The sequence below is a fragment of the Chinchilla lanigera genome, unplaced genomic scaffold, assembly GCF_000276665.1.
Source record: "Chinchilla lanigera isolate Chin_1 unplaced genomic scaffold, ChiLan1.0 scaffold00034, whole genome shotgun sequence".
In the NCBI taxonomy this organism is placed as follows: Eukaryota; Metazoa; Chordata; class Mammalia; order Rodentia; family Chinchillidae; genus Chinchilla; species Chinchilla lanigera.
Window position 1 is genome coordinate 22,277,386 of NW_004955435.1, and position 19,512 is coordinate 22,296,897.

Genomic DNA, 19,512 nt, shown 5'->3' on the forward strand with positions numbered 1-19,512 from the left:
TGCCATAAAGAAGGATATGCTTGAGTCATTTGTTGGCAAATGCATCTTTAGACCATAATGTTAAGTGAAATGAATCAGGCACATATGCTTAAATATCACATTGTTTCTCTCATTTGTAAAAACCAAAGTATAAACAAATTAAAGAGCAAACAAAAAGATAAATAATAGGAAATAGGTAGAAAGACATTTTGTAAATGAGAAGAGGACCTAGAGATGGAGGGAAGAAGGGTATGTGAAAAGAATTAAGATGTGTTATGCACATGTACCAACTCTCCACAATAAATATAATCATTATGTACTGCAAACATGTACTAAAAATAAAAGTTAATTTTAAAGCATGCTACTATTATAAAAACAGTCACATAGACCAGTGGAACAGCACGTATTACTGAGAAATAAATTCACATATTTATAGCCAGCTGATTTTTTACAAAGGCGCCAAGAACATACACTGGAGCAAAGAAAATCTCTTTAGTAAATATTTCTGGGAAACTGGACATCAGTATGAAGAAGAATAAAACTACACCACTTTCCCATTATATACAAAAGTAAAATTCTAAAAGGATCTAAGACTTACATGTTTAACAGAATGTTCCTAACTATATGTAATCCATATCATCAACACTTTATACTTCCTAAACTACATATGATTTATAATTGAAGATAATCTATGTGCATCATAGCATCTACAAAAATGTTCTAGGACTGCATCCATAAGTCCAGTATTGATGGAAATTGGACTTGAGAATCTACTTTTCAAAATCTAAGGTTGGATTTCTGAAATGTATCCAGTACTTAAACTCATATGATGATGGTGCAGAAATGGCAAGGTTTTTTATTTAAAAAAGATACTTTGATTATGAGGAAGTGTTTCTGTGCAGTCTCCCTAAGCTAGTTTTCCCAGAATCCCCAGAAAACCAAGAAATCTGCTCTTTCTTATGTAATCAGAGATGTACATTCAATTTTACTGGGCAGGAACTTTCTTTCATACCTTCTTTCAATGACTAATTCAGTGTTAATATTCAACAAATTAACTCAAATATGGATTTCTTCACTACATCATTCATTGTAATAATTGTTATGATAATCTTCTATAGAGCTTTTCTTGACAATTTGATGTCAGCATTCAAAAACTAGTTTAGGAAATATAGGTTACATTGGGCTAACCATACTTAGATTAACAGCCTACTTAGTGGTGAGATCCAAAGCCAAAAAGAATTGTTGGTAGAGTCATTATAAAATCGAAAAGCATCCCATTATTGATGTTAGCAATTGACAACAAAGCAACTGCAGAAAACTTATCCATAACTACTTCCTCTTTCCCATTACCCATTTTTACCCTATATAATTATGTTCTAAGGATGTTCCCTATTTTTGAAAGTAAAACCACATATAGGATATTAGATATGACTGAGTCAAATCTTCTTAAATGATCTACTCTAATAAAATTTTATCACCTAGAGATTTTCATTTATTTTGTAGTGAGGCAGGAAACTACACAGTTTTATCATTCTTGACATCACCATAATTATCATCAAAAGTTTATTATCTTAACGATTTTAGACCTAGGTTATATTTTCTAACTAGCTGCTGAAGGTAAAATTAATTATAAATAATTACAGTTAGGGGACATTTCCAAAGACTGAAGGTCATTGGCCTGGAAATATTTTTTATTCATGTAACATTTATACTTGTATGCTTTATACCAACAAAGAGCTACATGGTGGAACACAGTATTAATTCCTACCTTCAAGCCACTTACATTATAGTGAAAAGACATGTGATCAAATGAGAGACATAATTATTCAATTAAAACAGTTAAATTAATAGCTGTCAAGAATTCTTAAGACATTTTTGAACTTCAGACACCAAATAGTGGCTAAATGTCTACTTCCCTTCAACTGTTCACAACTGTCTGTTCTTTACTCCTAAATATTGCTGTCTGAAGACCTAAGTCCTAAATCTAGTGTGGAACAATAGCAATAACAGGGAGTTGGTGATTTTTTTGAGGCATACATATAACTTTATTGAATAGTAATTGTTTTTAATGAGTGATGTATAAATGATGTGTTTTTATTAAATCAATTGCTTCTATGGACTGAATGTTTTGCTTCTGGCATTCATACAGTGGTACCTTAATCCCATAAAGTGATGGTTTTTGAAGATGAGACCTTTGGAAATAATTATATCACAAAAGTGGATTAGTGCCTGTGTAAGAAGAGACATGAGAGAATGAGATCTCTCTCTTTCTCTCTCTCTCTCTCTCTTTCTCTCTCTCTCTCTCCACCATGGGAGAATATAGAAAGAAAATGGGTGCAAATCAGGAAGACTGTCTTCATTAACTCAGGTTGCTAGCAACTTTATCTTAGACTCCCCAACCTAAAAAACTATGAAAAATAAATCTTTGTTGTTTAAATCACCCATTCTATGACATTTGTTATAGCAACCTAAAGTAAGACATTTGCTTGCACCTGGACTCAGTTGTCCTGTTAATAAAAACTAACTCCTTTGCAAGAGTGAGACATCAGCTGAAAATATAACTTTGGAACCATTGGAATCATATTCCTCCACATGTGTAGTGGAGGTAGGACTGGAAACTTCTGCAATAAGGGCTCAAATTCCTCCATCTGAAGGCCACATTCCCTTTAGTTGACAGATGCAACCTCAATGTGACCCTCAGGGAGCATGAATTATAGTTCTAGTCGAGTGGCTCTTAAAACTCATCAAATCAATAAACTATCAGTCTTGATTTACTATAAAATTAAAGAAAACGGGAGCAATTAGTGTTGTTCTCATTGCTTTTAATAGCATCACTTTTTCTTGACACAAAATCTCAGGTGAAACTCGATACAGAAAAGAGGAAAAGTAGTGTTGGCAGTGTTGAGTTTGCAAGAGGATAAGGTTAAAGGACTAAGCAGTGGGATGTGGGTCCCTGACAGCTTAGCCTTTATAAAGAAAACACAACCCTGAACGCCCTTGAGCTTCATGATGCACAATTTCAGGAGCAATAAATAGAAGGAATGATGGCTGAAACACCTTCTTTGTCAATACCATATAAATTAATAAAGACACCAGGAAGCCTGACCTCTGAGAAGGGCAACGTGGAATGGCACCATCCCCAACTTGAGTCAGCTAGCTGTCAGTCAGCAAAACAAGATTTAGAAGAAAAGTCAAGTCAAGGAGCATAGAAACCTATTCCAGTAATAAGAGGTCCTGCCACTACCCACTCCAGCCCCAACCTTGCACCCTTTGTATGTAAATCATCACATTGCACCACTAGGTGGAGCCAAGGTTTTAGCAAAGGCAGAATGTTGTGCTCTGCAGAAGCACAGGCACTCGGTACAACTAGGTTCCTTAGGAGGGAAGGAGCAGGGGGAGAGACAGAAACATAGAGAGAGAGATAGAAAATCGTGTTTGTGTTGATTTCTGCCTTTCCAGAGACCGCTTCACAATTCTACCTACGCCCATCATGGAATTGAGGAGTAAAAGGCTTCTGTGTTTAAGTAACTCATTGGTCTCAGCCAACACCTGGATAGTTTGTGGGTTGTCAAATGCTGGTTTAATAGGAATATTAACTCAATGAAAAGTGTGTAGGGTGCAAGCAGACTTGGAGGTTATCGAATCTTACCATTTCCAGGTGACCTTCTAGTAATAGGTAATCGTTTACCCCCCTCTAGTGATAGGAGCTCTGGAACACTTGAGGAAACCTATTCCCTTTTCTACCACAAATATTTATCATAAAATCCTCCAAAATTTTCATCTCTCTATCTTCTGATTTTTGTTTCTGGTTCTTGTCTCTAAAGTTGTAAGGAATGAGTCTAATCAATTTCGTGATAGTAGTCCTTCAAGTATTTGGAATTAGCTACCATTTTCCTAAGTGTCTTTAGTTTTCTAAATCAAAACCTCTTGTAAATGTATTACTTTTTCCCTAAACAGACTATCATTCTGTCATTGTCACACTAGAATCATTCTCCTAGCTACCAATTCATGTAGCTTAGCAAAGGATGTTCATACTAGGCAGACAGGAGCAGAAATGGTGAACACCGCAACATCTTAATAATGGGCCACTGTAGCTGAGCAGAATGCAAGAGACACGGAGGTAAGGTAGAGAATATTGGAAACGCCACTGGGAACGTGGAGCTGGCCAGGCTGACAAAGCTCACATGTTCCTCTTTATCATTCATCTGTCATCCACCCGTCTCTCCTTCAATTCTTCCAATAAACATTTACAGAGAAATTGGCACTGTATTAAGTACTGGGAAAAAGATAATAAGCAAAACAAACTCAGTCTTTGACTTTACGTTAACTGTCTCTGATTGGAGGAAAATAGGCATTAATTAATGAAGTCATAAAGACATATAAATTTCAATGAATTCTAGGAAGTGAAAGTATAGACATCTATGAAGAAATGTAACAGGGTGTGATCAAGCTGGGCAACAGATATCAGGGAAGGCTTTACTGGAGAAAAGACCATCTCAGATGAAATGAAAGGAAAAGGAATGAGTGACTAGGCAAAGAAGAAGTGAGTGGAGTCAGGTGGAGGGAGTAGTTCAGACCAAGGAAACAGCCTGTAGAAAGGTCCCAAGGTTGAAAATAATGAATATTAATTCACCCAAAGGGCAGAAGTGAGGGTGAGACTGATGAGAAATGAAGTAAGGCAGGGTCAAAAAATTAAGAGACCTTGAAGGACAAAATAAACAGTGTAATCTGTAGTCCATAAACAAATAGTTAAAGACGTGGATAGATGTATAGAAAGACGCTGTGCCTGTAGGCATAGGCAGTTCGACTAAGGACGCAACTGGCACAGGGAAACCACTGGAGATTAGGTAGAATTAACCCAGAGAGATGATGAAGGTAAATCAAAATCATAATAGAAACAGACCTTAGCTTCAGGATGAAGCAGGGGGAAGCTGGAGCAGCTACCTATCGTATGTGACTGAAAAGTTGTAGTAGAAATAATTGAAGTGATTTACTCAAGATCACGTAGCTACTTGGTAGCAGAGGGAGTATGGGAACCAAGATTGAAATTAACTAATGGTCTACTAGCCATCCTACTTTTTATATTAAAAAAACTATGTTGGGGATATTCAGAAGTGAACAATAATGTTGGATGGTGTGCTTCTCAGACAAAGAAATGGGGAAATTAAGCATTGCCTTCCTAAATAGGAACGAAGAATTTCTAACTTCAACCTAGGGTTGCTCTTCATTATCTTTGTTATTCTCTCTGCCCTCTGTTGTGGCTACAAAATTGATGTTAATTCTATGCATACACTTGTGAAACCACAGCCACAATCAAGATATTAGACATGTTTATGCCTCTAAATGTTTCCATGTGATTCTTTCTGGGGATTGTAGAGGAGAGTTGCGGTTTTCTAGCTTTGCTTTTCAGGTACGAATATTTAATATAAGCTCTACCTTCTTAACAAATTTTTAAAGTGTACAGTACTGCGTTCTTACCTATAGGCACTATATGTGTTAGTTTCTATGACTTATTTATTTTATATATATCTAATTTATCAAATTATATATATTAAGTATATGCAGGTTTTCAGACATCAAAGATACCTTAATAAAACTTTTTAATATTATCAATAACTGTATTTTTAAAAATTAATTTCATTGGTGCATTTTTGCTATATATATAATGATAACAATCATCACAGTGAATTTGTACCTGTACATGATATATCTTGATTTCTTGTTTCACTAGCCACCTTCATTTCTTTCAACTCTTCTTCCCCTTCTTGATTACAATAGCACTGTTTCCATTTATTTCTTCAATTTTCTTTTTTGTCCTTTTCTTTTCCTGCCATTCCTCCTCCACATTCTTTGTTCCCCTTTCCATTTGAATATTTTCTACCTACTTCCCAATTTCTATCATCCATTTTTGTCCTTATTTACCCTTTTAGTTTCTTATACAAGAGAAATGGTGTGATACACAAACATGTGTGCCTGAGGTTGAACCTCCTTGGGTCCAGGGACCTGGGCCCGTGATAAGCGGCCACACGGTGAAAAGAGACACCGGAGACTAGGCTGATGGCGCAGATCTATTTTATTGCGGAAGTGCTAGGCGTTTTATAGAGCAGGCTAGAGGCGTGGTTTGGAGGTGGTACTATTGGCGGGGGGGTGGTGTGGAAGTAAGAGGTCAGAGCGGGACAGCCTAGGCGGAGTGACTCACTCGGTCTGCCGAGGACATGACGAGTCTAAGTCTGCTCAGACTCGCTCCTCTGCCACGGCCGTCAACCAGACCTCTGGACCCCTTTTCCCCATATGTGCCCACTTTATTTTATTTAAAAGTATGGTCTCAAGATGCATCTATTTATCTAAAATGGATGGTCTCAAGTTTATTGGTCTTTATGGCAGAACATTACTCCATTGTACATAAAAATCACATATTCTTTATCCTTTCATCTGCTGATGCACATCTGGGATGTTTCCAAGATTTAGTTATTACAAATTGTTCTGCTATAAACATGGGTGTACATATATTGCTGTGGTGTGATGCTTTTAACTCTTTTGGGAAGATAACAAGATGGGGATTATCAGGATCAAAGTGAACCTCTAGTTTTAGTGTTTTGAGGAATTGTCACACTGATTTCCATATTGATTGTGTTAATTTACACTCCCAACAACACTGGAGAAATGTTCTTTTTCCTCACAGCATTGCCAGCATTTGTTATTGGTTCATTTCTTGATGATAACTATTCTTTCTGGAGTGAGATGTTTTAATTAGTATTTCTCAAATGACCAGTGACGTTGAACATTCTTTCATATATTTATTGGATGTTTGTACTTCTTTATCTGAGAAGTATCAACTCACTTCAGATTACCATTTTTGATTGGATCTTTAAATTTGGGGGGTATTGATTTTTTGAGTTCCTTATATATTCTAGATATTAGCCCTTTGTCTGAGGAATAGCTGGTAAAAATGTTTCCCATTCTGAAGAGTGAAAGGTTGTCTCTTTGTTGATCATTTCTTTTGCTGTGTAAAAGCTTTTTTAGTATGATCAGATCGCAAATAATTGATTGTACTCTATAAAGGTTTTGTTCATAAACATAAAGCCTTTGCCTAAACCTATGTCATCAGGTGTTCTACCTAGTCTATCTTCTAGCAGATTAACTGTTTCTGTTTTAATATATAGATCTTTGATCCATTTTTATTTCAGTTTAGTGCATAGTGACAGTTATAGTCTGAGTTTAATCTTCAGAACATAGAAAGCCAGTTTTTCCAGCACCTTTTATTAAAGAAGCTATATTTCTTCCAGTGAAGGTATTTGGCTCTTTGTCACAGATAAGGAGGCTGAGTGGGTTTGGAGTTGTTTTGTATCTTCTATTCTGTTACATTGATCCTCAGGGCTACTTTGTTCCAGTACTATGTTGCTTTTATAACAGTAGTTTTGTAGTATACTTTCAAATTTGGAATTGTAATGCTGCCTGCCTTGCCTTTGTTGCCCAGAATTGCCTTTTCTATTCTAGCTCTCTTATGTTTTTAAATGAATTTTAAGATTGTTTTTTCTAGTTCTATAAAGTATGATTATTGGTATTTTGATTAGGAACCATTTTCTCTATATTAGTTCTGCCTATCCAAGAACAAGGGATCTCTTTCCATTTTCTGATATCCTCTTTGATCTCCTTTTTCAGAATACTATATTTTTCAATGTAATGGTCTTTTTTACTTTCTTCATTAGATTGATTCCTATGTATTTCATTTTTGTTGCTATTGTTGTTTCTAAATATCTCTCTCAGTTTGTTCTTCATGTACAGAAAGGCTACTGATTTTTGAGTATTGACTTTTTATCCAGCTATGCTACTGAATTTGGATATAAATCTAGGAGTCTTTTAGTGGAGTTTTTGGGATTTTCTATGTAAAGTATCATGTCATCCACAAATAATGATAATTTAACTTATCTGTTTTCTATACTTATTACTTTCTCTTGTCTAATTGCTGTGGCTAATGTTTCCAGTATTATACCAAATAGAAGTGGTGATAGTGGGCATTCTTCTCTTGTTCCTGATTTTATAATGAAAGCATTCAGTTGAGCATTTAGTATGATGTTAGCTATTGTTTTGTCATAGTTTTTATCAGATTGAGATAAAGACCATCTATTCCAATTTTCTTAGGGTTTTTATCATGAATTCATGATGGACTTTGTCCAAATATTTTTATGCATCTATTGAGATGATCATGTGGTTTTTGTCCTTGGTTCTTTTAATGTGTTTTTTTATATTTATTAATTTGCATATGTTGAACCAGATCTGCATCCCTGGGAAAAATCATAGTTGGTCATGGTGTATAATCTTCTTGATGATTTGCTGTATTTTATTTGCCATTATTTACAACTTTGTTAAGGAGACTGGCTTGTAGTTCTCCTTTTTGGTTGGATCTTTTTCTGCTTTTGGTATCAGTGTAATGCTTGTTTCCAGGAATGAGTTTGGAAGTATTCCTTCCCTTTCAATTTCATTAAAGAATTTGAAGGGTATTGGCACCAAATCTTCTCTAAATTTCTTGTGGTGTTCAGCAGTGAACACATCAAAAACCGGGCTTTTCTTTGTTGGTAGTTTTTTTAAAGATTACTTCCTCAATTTCACTGACATACATTGAATTATTTAGAATTTTTATATCACCTTGACTCAGTTTTGGTAGTTCATATGTTCTAGCAATCCATTCCTTCTGCATTTTCCTTCCTAGTAGAATACTGGTTCTCAAAGAAGACATTGATGATCTGTATTTCTGTGAGATGCATTGTGATTCCACCATTTTTATTTATAGTTTCATGGGTTTGATATTTTTCTTTCCTTTTTGGATAAGGTTAGGTAAAACTTTATCTGTTTTATTTAATCACTCAGAGAACCAACTCTTTGATTCATGGATTTTTGTCTTTTTATTAGCCTCAAGTGTATTAGTTTTTTCTCTGATTTTTATCATTTCTGTTGAATATGCTTTGCATTTAATTTGCTCTTTTTTTTTTCTAGAAGCCTGAGGTTTATCATTAGGTAATTCATTTGCTCTCAGTGTGTTTTTCTGATGTGGGAATTCACCAGTAAAAATTTCCTTCATACAACTGCTTTTATTGTGCCTCATAAGTTCTGATATGCTGTATTGGAGTTTTGGGGGTTTTCTATGTAAAGTATCATGTCATCCACAAATAATGATATTTTAACTTCATTATTGTTTAATTGTAGAAGCTGTCTAAGTTTTTCTTTAATTTCATCCATTACCCTTTTGTTGTTTAGGAGGATGTTACTTAATTTCCAAGTGTTTATGAAGCTTTTGTGGATTCTTTTCCCACTGATTTCTTTTTTGTTGTTGTTTATTATTATTATTTTAAAGAGTAAAAGAAGGATAATATAGTAATGGGGGAACTTACCAAATTACAGACAAAGTGGTAGGAAATTATCAATGATTGTTGTTTTACATGTTGTTATCTACAAGATAGTTTCTGAGGAAAACAAATAGACAAACAATAGTGAGTTACAGACAAAAGTGGTAGGAGATTATCAATGGCTGTTGTATTATACTTTGGTATCTTCAAAATGGTTTCCAAAGAAAATAAATAGAGCTATACATGAGTGACCAATTGAATGATTGTTGACTATTCTCAATGGTTATTGTAGGAAACACACAGTAATAAACATACAACCATTTATAAAATAGCATAGGAACAATACAAACATTTGAGAGTTATGGACAGATTAGTAGGAAAATATTAATGGCTGCTGTAATACATGTTGATATGTTCAAAGTGGTTCCTCAGGAAGACAGAGATATGCAAGAAAGATCTAACAAGTAGTTACAGCCTAAGGGCTGTGAAAAATAGCGTATTACCTCCTCACCAATGACTCCTTTCACTGAGGTGTGATGGCTGGAAGGAAGGCCAGGATTGAAAAGGACTGAGGGACTTGCACCTGTGTCTAGTAACAGGCTGTTTTCTTTTTCCTCTATATTCATGATTACCTTGGGTTCCTCCTTGGAGATAACAGTCTGGCCAGAGGGAGAAGGCAGAGTATGCCCCAGGCCCCCTCATTCCTGTTGGACTAACTGGTTGGATGGGTCTGAGCTCTGGGGCCTCTGCTTCAGAGGGCGGACAGATCTCCAGTGGTCACCTTTGCATTCAGGGCATGGCCCAGGGGGCTTTTTAGGGCAGTTCCTCTTGAGGTGGCATGACTTTTAGCAGTGGTAGCAGATGAATGTAGTCACTGAGTTCTTGGGGCCCCAAGAATCAGACTTAGGATCTGTTTCTCTTAGTGCTGCAGCGAAAGCAGCTGCTTTTTCTCGATCTCTTCATTTTCTCTCCTTGGCCTCCTCCTCGTCACGGCTATAGAATACTGAGGAGGCAATTCTTACTAACATTTCAGGTGAGCCATCTCCGGCAAAAACCATTTTTTGTAGCTTTTTCTCTCCAGACTCCAGCGCACTGGGACCCTGCAACCACTTACGTCCTCTCCCCAGCCATCAGCACAGGCAGCAGTAATCTCACCTGGAGCAGACCCATCTGGAGCTCCACTTGCTCCTCCACCCCAGCCTGTACTGTCAGGGGAAGAGTGGCTTCCAGGGGGTCTCCCCAGGTATTGCACAAGGTCCTCCTGGTTTCCAGCTTCCAAACGGCTCTCATGACCCCTGTCAACTAGACCTCTGGGTCTTCAGGTGTAGTCTGTATTCTCGTGTTATCTGTCTTGCTCAGCAGCTGCTCCTCCACTGACTCTGGACCTTTCTGGTTCTCAACGGCAGGGACAAGAGTGACCCATTGTGTAGCATGTATTCCCAGGGATTTCTCCATGTCAGGATGATTCACTCATGTCTCCAGGCGGGCCTTCACAGCTGGTGCGTGGCAGGCCAATTGTGTCATTGCTTCTCTGTGCCATGATAGTTTTCGACCACGTGGTGGTGGTTGGTTTGGGGGCTGGCGCACACCAGCGCACGCTGCCATGTGGCTTCCCAGGTGACGGTGGCCTACCTCCCAGGCCCCTTGCAACTGGGGGCCAGCCCAAAGGCTGGCGCTCCCCGCCCCTCGGCTTCCCCCCCCAGATTGTATTTAGATATCTTCCCAAAGCGTCATGCAGCCATAGGTGGGGCTTTTTCAGAGTCCCATTGATTTCTATGTTCATTGCACTATGATCTGCTAAAATGCATGGGTAATTTAAATTTATTTGCATTTATTTAAGTCTACTCTATGAGCTAGTATACCGTCTATTTTAGAGAAAGTCCTGTGTACCAACACATGAGAGGGAGCCTGAGTTAACTTTTCCAAAGAAGAGCTCATAGGCAGAAACGTATAGCACTTACCGCAAAGCTTCTGTGATGCTCAGGGAAGGGTGGAAATGCATTCACTCTTCCCGGTGAAATGCCCATATGAGTGAATGGAATGGAATGAGTACATTGGCTTCTGTGTAAGCAAGCAGGGACAGTCTACCCAATGTATTCCTATGCACAGTTTCATGACATAAGCATAACACAACAATTAGCAATGTGTGGATATTTTAGGAAGTTACAAGCAGAAAGATGATTTCCATGTTGTGCACTAGTATTACATGATTGCACAGTAATATGTATAGAGCTTGTGTACTTGCACATAACAGGGAGCCTATTGTGTTTTTTAAGAAGATCACATTTAAGAAACATATATCACTTTCCACAACGCTTCTGCAATATTCAAGGATGGATGTGACACACTCAACCTTTGCATCCTATACATATAGTAGTGAATGTGATGAAATGTTACTGTGCCACTGTGCTAGCAAGCCACCTGAAGCTTCATTCCTATTTTACCAAGAATTAGTCATTGTAAAAAGTTATCAATATTCACAGTGCTTCTGCCCAGTTTCAGGAATTGTGGCAATCATACATCATTTGCTGATTAATGTGTACATTAGGGAATTCAGTGGACTGTGTTTGCAGTCTGTGTTGGCAAGGTTCCCAAATCTTCCATGCTATACAGTTCAAGGATGTGAGCAAGACAGAGCACTTAGCAGTGTGAGGGTCTGTAAACAATTTATGTGCAGTATGTTGATATCTCAGTTGTGTACTGGAATTCCAGTTTCACACAGAAATATGTACACACCATATATGCCAGGAATAATCCTGGATCTTCATACCTGTTTTCTGAAGATGTCATTTGAAGAAACTGAGATCAGTGTTCACAATGCTTCTGCACTGTTCGTGGAACTGTGGCAGTCTTACACCATTTGTCTGCCTAATGCACACATTACTGAATTCAGTGGATTATGTGTTTGCAGTCTGTGCTAGCAAGCCCATAGGGGTTCCTCAGTGTAGGACTCTATTCACTTCACATTGTGTATAGAACTACAGTTTCTCACAGAACATGTATATAATATGTGTGACTACAAATAACCTAGAGCTTCATTGTCATTTTGCCAAGAAGATCTCATTGTAAGAATCGTATATCAATGTTCACGATGCTTCTACTGCGCTTAAGGAAATGTGGCAATCCTACAGCACTTGTTGCCTGAGCATATTAGTGAATTCAAGGGAATGTGTATTTGCAGTCTATGTTAGCAAGCAGATACAGGTTCCCCAGTGTACGCCTCTATACAGTTCAAAGAGATGAGCAAAACTTCAGAATACTTAGCAACATGTGGATATGTGAACCACATCTGTGCAGAAGGTTCATTTCCAGTTTGTGTACTGGAATTACAGTTTCACACATGAACATGAATATAGCCTGGGTGTCAGCAAACAATCTGGAGATTCATTCTTGTTTGGCCAAGTAGACCTCACTGTAAGAAACGTATATCAACGTTCACAATGTTTCTTCTCTGCTTCAAAAGTGTGGAATACATGCAGGCTTCCTAGTCTATTGCCTATATTACTGAATTCAATCAATGTGTGTCTGCAGATTGCGCTAGCAAGTAGATGCAGGTTCCCTAAAGTATACTTCTGTACAGGTCAAGGAGATGAGCAAAGCAGAATAATTAGCAGTGTGTGGATATGTAGACAACTTATGTGAAGAATGTTGATTTAGTCTAGAATGTGGACTTGAATTGCCATTACAGACTATAAGATACTCATATCATGGTTGCCAGCAAATAACCAGGAGCTTCATTCCTATTCTTCAGAGAAAATCTCATTGAAAGAAACATATCTTGGTTCACAATGCTTCTATTGTGTTTAAGGAAGTGTGGCATTCATACTCCATTTGTTGCTTAATGCCAACATTAGCAAAATCAATGCATTGTGTGTTTGCAGTCGGTGCTAGCAAGCAGATAGAAGCTCCACAGTGTATGCCTCTATACAGTTCTAGGACATGAGCAAGACAGAACGTGTAGCAGTGTGCAGATATGTAAACAAGTTATGTGAAGAATGTTGCTATCTCGGTTGTGAACTGGCATTATAGTTTCACACAGTAGCATATACATACCATGTATGCCAGCAAAAAATCTGAATCTTCATTCCTATTTTATGAAGAAGATATCATTGTAAGTAATGTATGTCAATGTTCACCGTGCTTCTGCTGTGTTTGAGGATGTGTGGCAGGCAGACACCATTGTTGCCGCATGTGCATACTAGTAAATACGATGCAATGTCTAACTGCACTCTGTGCTAGTAGGCAGAAAGAGGTTCCCCAATGTACACCTAGTACAGTTTATATACATGAACAAAACAGAACAATTAACAGTGTGTGGTTATGTAACCTACATATTGCCGGAAGCTGATTTCTAGATTGTGTGATGGAATGACATTTTCACACAATAACATGTACATATCCAGGGTGACAGCAAATCTCCTTGAGATTAATTCCTGTTTGGTGAAGAGGATCTCACTGTGAGATCTCATGTATCAATGTTCACAGTATTTGTGCTCTGTTTAAAGAGTGTGGTACACGTGCAGTTTCTAGCCTATTGCCCATATTAGTGAATTTGTTTCAATGTGCATTTTCAGTCTCTGTTAGCAGGTAGATACAGGTTACCCCATGTATGCCTGGGTGTAATTCAAGGAGATGATATAAACCAAACAATTAGCACTATGTGACTATTAGACAAATAATGAGAACAAAGTTGACTTTTAGCATGTGTACTGGAATTACAGTTACATAGTGTCATGTATATAGCACCAGTGCCTGCAAGTGATCAGGAATTTTATACCTGGTTTTCAAGAAAACGTGTTTATATCTCATGGTTCACAATCTGCTGTTTCAGGATGTGTGGCATTCACTCACCATTTGCTGCCTAATGTGTAGATTCGGGAATTCAATGAATTGTGAGTTTGCAGTCTGCTAGCCTATGTAACTAGCATAGTATGTATGCTTGTATAGAGTTGTGAGACATGAGCAAAATAGAACACTTCCCAGTTTGCAGGTACGTAAAAAAACTTATGTAAAGAATGTTGCTATCTCCGTTGGGTACTGGAATTATAGTTTCACACAGGAACATCCACATACCATTTATGCCAGCAAAGACATCTGGATCTTCATTCCCTTTTTCTGAAGAAGATGTCTATAAGAAACATAAATTAGTGTTCACGATGTTTTTGCACTGTTCATGGAAGTGTGGCAGTTATACACACTTGCCTGCCTAATGCGCACATTACTGATTTCAATGGATTTTGTGTTTGTAGTCTGTGCTAGCAAGCAGATGGAGGTTCCCCAATGTAAAGCTCTCAAGGACATGAGCAAAACAGAATGTTTACCAATGTGTTTATATGTAAACAACTTATGTGCAGAAAGTTGATATCTTGGTTATGTGCTTGAATTACAGTTTCACACAGTAACATCTACATACCATTTATGCTAGCAAAAAACCCCAATCTGCATCCCTATTTTTTGAAGAGGATGTCATACTACAAAATGTAAATCAATGTTCACAATACTTCTGCACTGTTCAAGGATCTTTGGAAGACACACACCACTTGGCTGCCTAATGCACACATTACTGAATTACTGTGTGTTTGCTCTGTGCTAGCAAGCAAATACATGTTTCCAAATATCCACCTCTATCCTATACAAGCAGATAAGTAAAACAGAACTCTTAGGAGTGTGTGGATATGTAAACAACTTATGTGCAAAAAGTTGATTTCTAGGTTGTATACTGCAATTACAGTTTCACACTGTAACATATATCTATCCTGGGTGTCACCAAATAGCCTGGCGTGTCATCCTGTTGTCCCAAGATCTAACTGTAAGAAACTTACATCACTGTTCACAATGCTTCTGCTCTGTTTAAGGAGTGTGGCAATCATACACCACTTGCTGCCTAATGTGCCCTTTTTGCAGTCAGCGCTATCAAGCGTATACTGGTTTTGCAATGTGAGACTCTATGCAGTTAAATGACATGAGCAAAACAGAACACTTACCAGTGTGTGGATATGTAAACACTTGTGTACAGAAAGTTTATATCTATCTTGTGTACTGGAGTTATAGTTTCACACATTAACATGTATATACAATGTTTGATAGCAAATAACCTGGAGCTTCATTCCTGTTTTGCCAAGAAGGTCTTATTGTATGAAATGTATATTAATGTTCACAATGCTTCTGCTCTGTTTATGGAAGTGTGGCAACATACACCATTGCTGCATAATGTGCATATTAGTGAATACAATGCAGTGTGTGATTACACTCTGTGCTAGCAAACAGAGGTTCCCCAATGAATGCCCCTGTACAGTTTATATACATGAGCAAAATGGAACAATTATCAGTGTCTGGATATGTAAACAACATATGTGCAGAAAGTTGATTTCTAGGTTGTGTACTGGAATTTCACTTTCACACAATAACAGGTATGCAGCCTGGGTCTCATGAAATAATCTGGGGATATATTCCTGTTTTGCCAAGATCTCATTGTATGAAACATATATCAATATTCACAATGTGTGTGCTCTGTTTAAAGTAGTGTGGAACACATAACACCTTCCTTTCCTATCACTCATATTATTGAATTCAATTTGCAGTCTGTTGTGTTTGCAGTCTGTGCTAGGAAGCAGATAGGAGTACCCCAATGTACACCTCTGTACATTTTAAGATGAGCAAAGCAGAATAATTAAAAGTGTGTGGATCTGTAGATAACTTACTTGCAGAAATTTGATTTCTAGGTTGTGGACTAGGATTAAAGTTACACACTGTATCATGTATTTAGCACATGTGCCAGCAAATGTGAATGCCAGAGCAGTCAGCTGGCTATACCAGGTCCTGGCCTGTGGTGAGCTCAATCCCAATTTTGTCTTTTTTTTTAATTTGAGGAAAGAAATAAAACAAAGTAATATCCACTCATATGCCTTTCTGTTATTCTTTTGCCCAAGCTGTCACTGAGTTTTGACTTTATATTAAGAATCAAGAGCAGGTCTTCTTCTGTACAGTTGGTCCCTTTGTAGCTCCGTGGGCAGGTACAAATAAAGTGCCCATTCATGAATTGATGTCACACAGCATCCTTTATGGCAAGGACTGCTGATGTTGGCATCATCCAGTTGAACTAAGAGACCTATCACAGGGTGGTGTTGGGGTAGGGCTGGGGATGGGGGTGAAGGTTAGGTTGGAGGAGGGTACAAAGGGAACAGAAAAAAAAGTTTTTCACTTAGCTTTCTCTTTCAATAACTATTACATTTAATAGTTATATAGTATAACACAGATGTTGATAAACTTTTTTGTCTTTTTAAGACAGGGTTTCACTTTGTAGTCCAGGCTGGTCTCAAACTCACAGTGATCCTCCTGCTTCAGCCTCCCAGTTGCTGGGATTACAGATGTGTGCCACCATGCCCAGAAATAATTTCTTTATCAGTATAGTAAATGTTAAAATAGTAAATGTATTTGGTAGCAATATGTATATCATGTCTTACATTTATTATTTTATTAAATCTCTACAAAAATGTTAAGTAGATAAAATCTTAAAATGTCACTTCTACCTTTTAAATTTATATCTGTTGCCTTTTAATATTTTGCAGTAAATAATCTTATGATTAGGGAGTAGTTTTGCCTCCCTATTTTATATAAGATCTATTATAAAATTTATAGTAAAGACAACATCTTTCAATATTTATGTACATAATCATAGTATTTAATCTTAAATATATTAGTGTGCTAAATTACACCAAAGCATTTTTGAGGTATACTTATCCTTATGAAACAAATCTTTGATTTTATATTTAATCCTAATTATTATATAGCTTTGGATAGTGTCATTACTAATTAGCTGTGAAACTTTGACAGCTACTAAAACTTCATTGTACCTTGATTCTATTCTTTGGAAAATGAGAAAATAATGACACCTACTTCACAGAGTTTGTATTTGTTGTGTTTCTATCACTGGCACAAAATGCCTGACACCTGAAACTTAAAAGAGGAGAGGTTTATTTTGGCACACACTTTTAGTGAGTTCAGTCCATGGCTTACTGTCTCCATGCAGGGGCCCATGGCAGAGGGAAGCTGCTCAACCCTGGTAGCCAGGAAGCAGAGAGAGAAAAAGGAACTGGGTAGAGGAATTCACGATGCCTGGTCACATCCCCATGACCCACAGGTGAATATGGGCAGTGGGAGACAGGAGCAGCATGTAGTGTGTCCGCCTTTGTGTGAATGCAGTGAGCATCCCGACAGAGATCTGGAGTCTGGGCCCTGGCAGCAAAGGTGCTGGGTAGCGCAAGGCAAAGGCAGTGTGGTTTCCACAAGGACAGTTCTATGTTGTGCTTGGGCCTTTCTCTTGGCTGCCAGTATTCCTGGCTATCCAGCCTTCAAATAGGATTTCTGACTCCCTGGAGAGTTCATAAATGACGGAAATCCCTTAAATAAATTATTTTACATTCAAGTAGCTACAATGGATTCTACTATCTTCAAGGACTTGACTAATGCCTATCCTTGTTGTCAAGACTAAGTTAATACTGTATACCTTAAACATAACAGGTTTTTTTTTGTCATTATTACTACTGCTCTTATGCACACACAAAAAAACACTACAGGTTGTGAAGCCAGAAAGCATCCACTTGCAATAGCAATAACAAATCAAATACTAACTTAAAGCAAAGCAAAAGAAAAACATAACTAAAACTGTGCAAGATTTCAGGGATGACCTAGACACTGACACACTTGAGCCTTTTATCTAATGCATTTTCAGTTTCATACATTATATAACCAGTGTCCTGGATCTTGGATCCAATTTCTTTTCTTTTTTTACTTTATGAAAAAAGGTAAAACAAAATTTAAAGGAATGGGAGAACAACAAAAGTTTCTACATTACATGTTGTTATTTCTAAAGTAGTTGTTTAGGGTACAATATACGGGCATAAAAATTTCTCCAATCAATAGTAACACAAACCTTGCTTTTTAATGAAGTAAGAGACACTAATAGTGTAACTGACTTGCATTTTTCCCCTTTTCTTTACTATTCTTTTCCCTTTCACCCATCTTAGTTCTGTTTTTCTTTTGACAATTTCTTCACATTCAACAATACCTATTGTATATTTTAGAACTCATTTACTCTTTTGGTTTCTCACACCAGAGAAACAATATGAAGTTTACACACGTGAGTTTGAATTATTTCACTTATGAATATGGTCTCATTGCAGCCATAAAAAAGAAAACAAATAAACAAATGGGTGTGGTGGTGCACACCTCTAATCTCAGCACTTGGGAAGCTGAGACAGGAGGATCGTTGCAAATTTGAGATCAGCCTGGGCTAAAAAGTGAGCTTAAGACCATTCTCAACTGCATAACAACACCCAGTTTCAAAAAGATAAAAAATATGGCATCCATTTACCTACAAAACTTTCAAGTTTTTCCTCTTTAAGGTTGAGCAGTACTCCGTTGTATAAAAAGACCACATCTTTTTTATCCATTCCTTGTTGATAGGCATTTGGGTTGTTTCCAAGATGTAGCTACAACAAATTGTGCTGCTATAAACATGGGTGCAAATATATCACTGTGGTATGATGTTTTCAATTATTCTGGGAAGATACCCAGAAGGGGAATAGCTGGGTTAAATTGGACCTCTTATTCTAGTGTTTTGAGGAATCTCCACACTAATTTCCACAGTGGTTGCACCAGTCTACACACCCACTAAGAGTGGAGAAGCATTCCCTTTTTTTCACAACCCCTCCAGCAATGTTGATTGATTTCCAGATGGTAGGCATTCTTTCTGGGGTGAGATGGAATCTCAGTGTTGTTTTAATTTGCATCTTTCAAATGGCCAGTGATTTTTTTTATTTTAAAGAGAGTAGTAAATGAGAAACAAACAAACAAAAAGTAGAACAGTAGCAGCATCCCAGTATCATGAACATAAACAAATCAAAGCAAGAACATTCAGAGTGATACAGAGTTTCAAGACAAAATAATATGAATTAACAGTACTTGTTACATTACATATCTCTATTCCCAACTATATTGCTCACATTACCAATGTAAGAATGGAAGATTGCTCAAACAATTAAAGAGAATAAGAAAATAATTCTTTGATAAAACAGTAGAGATAATACAGAGTATCACTAGACAAATGATAGGAATTCACCATTATAATTCCATTGCATATTGCTACCTTCCAATCAGTTGCTCAAACTACCAGACACAAGCATGCAAA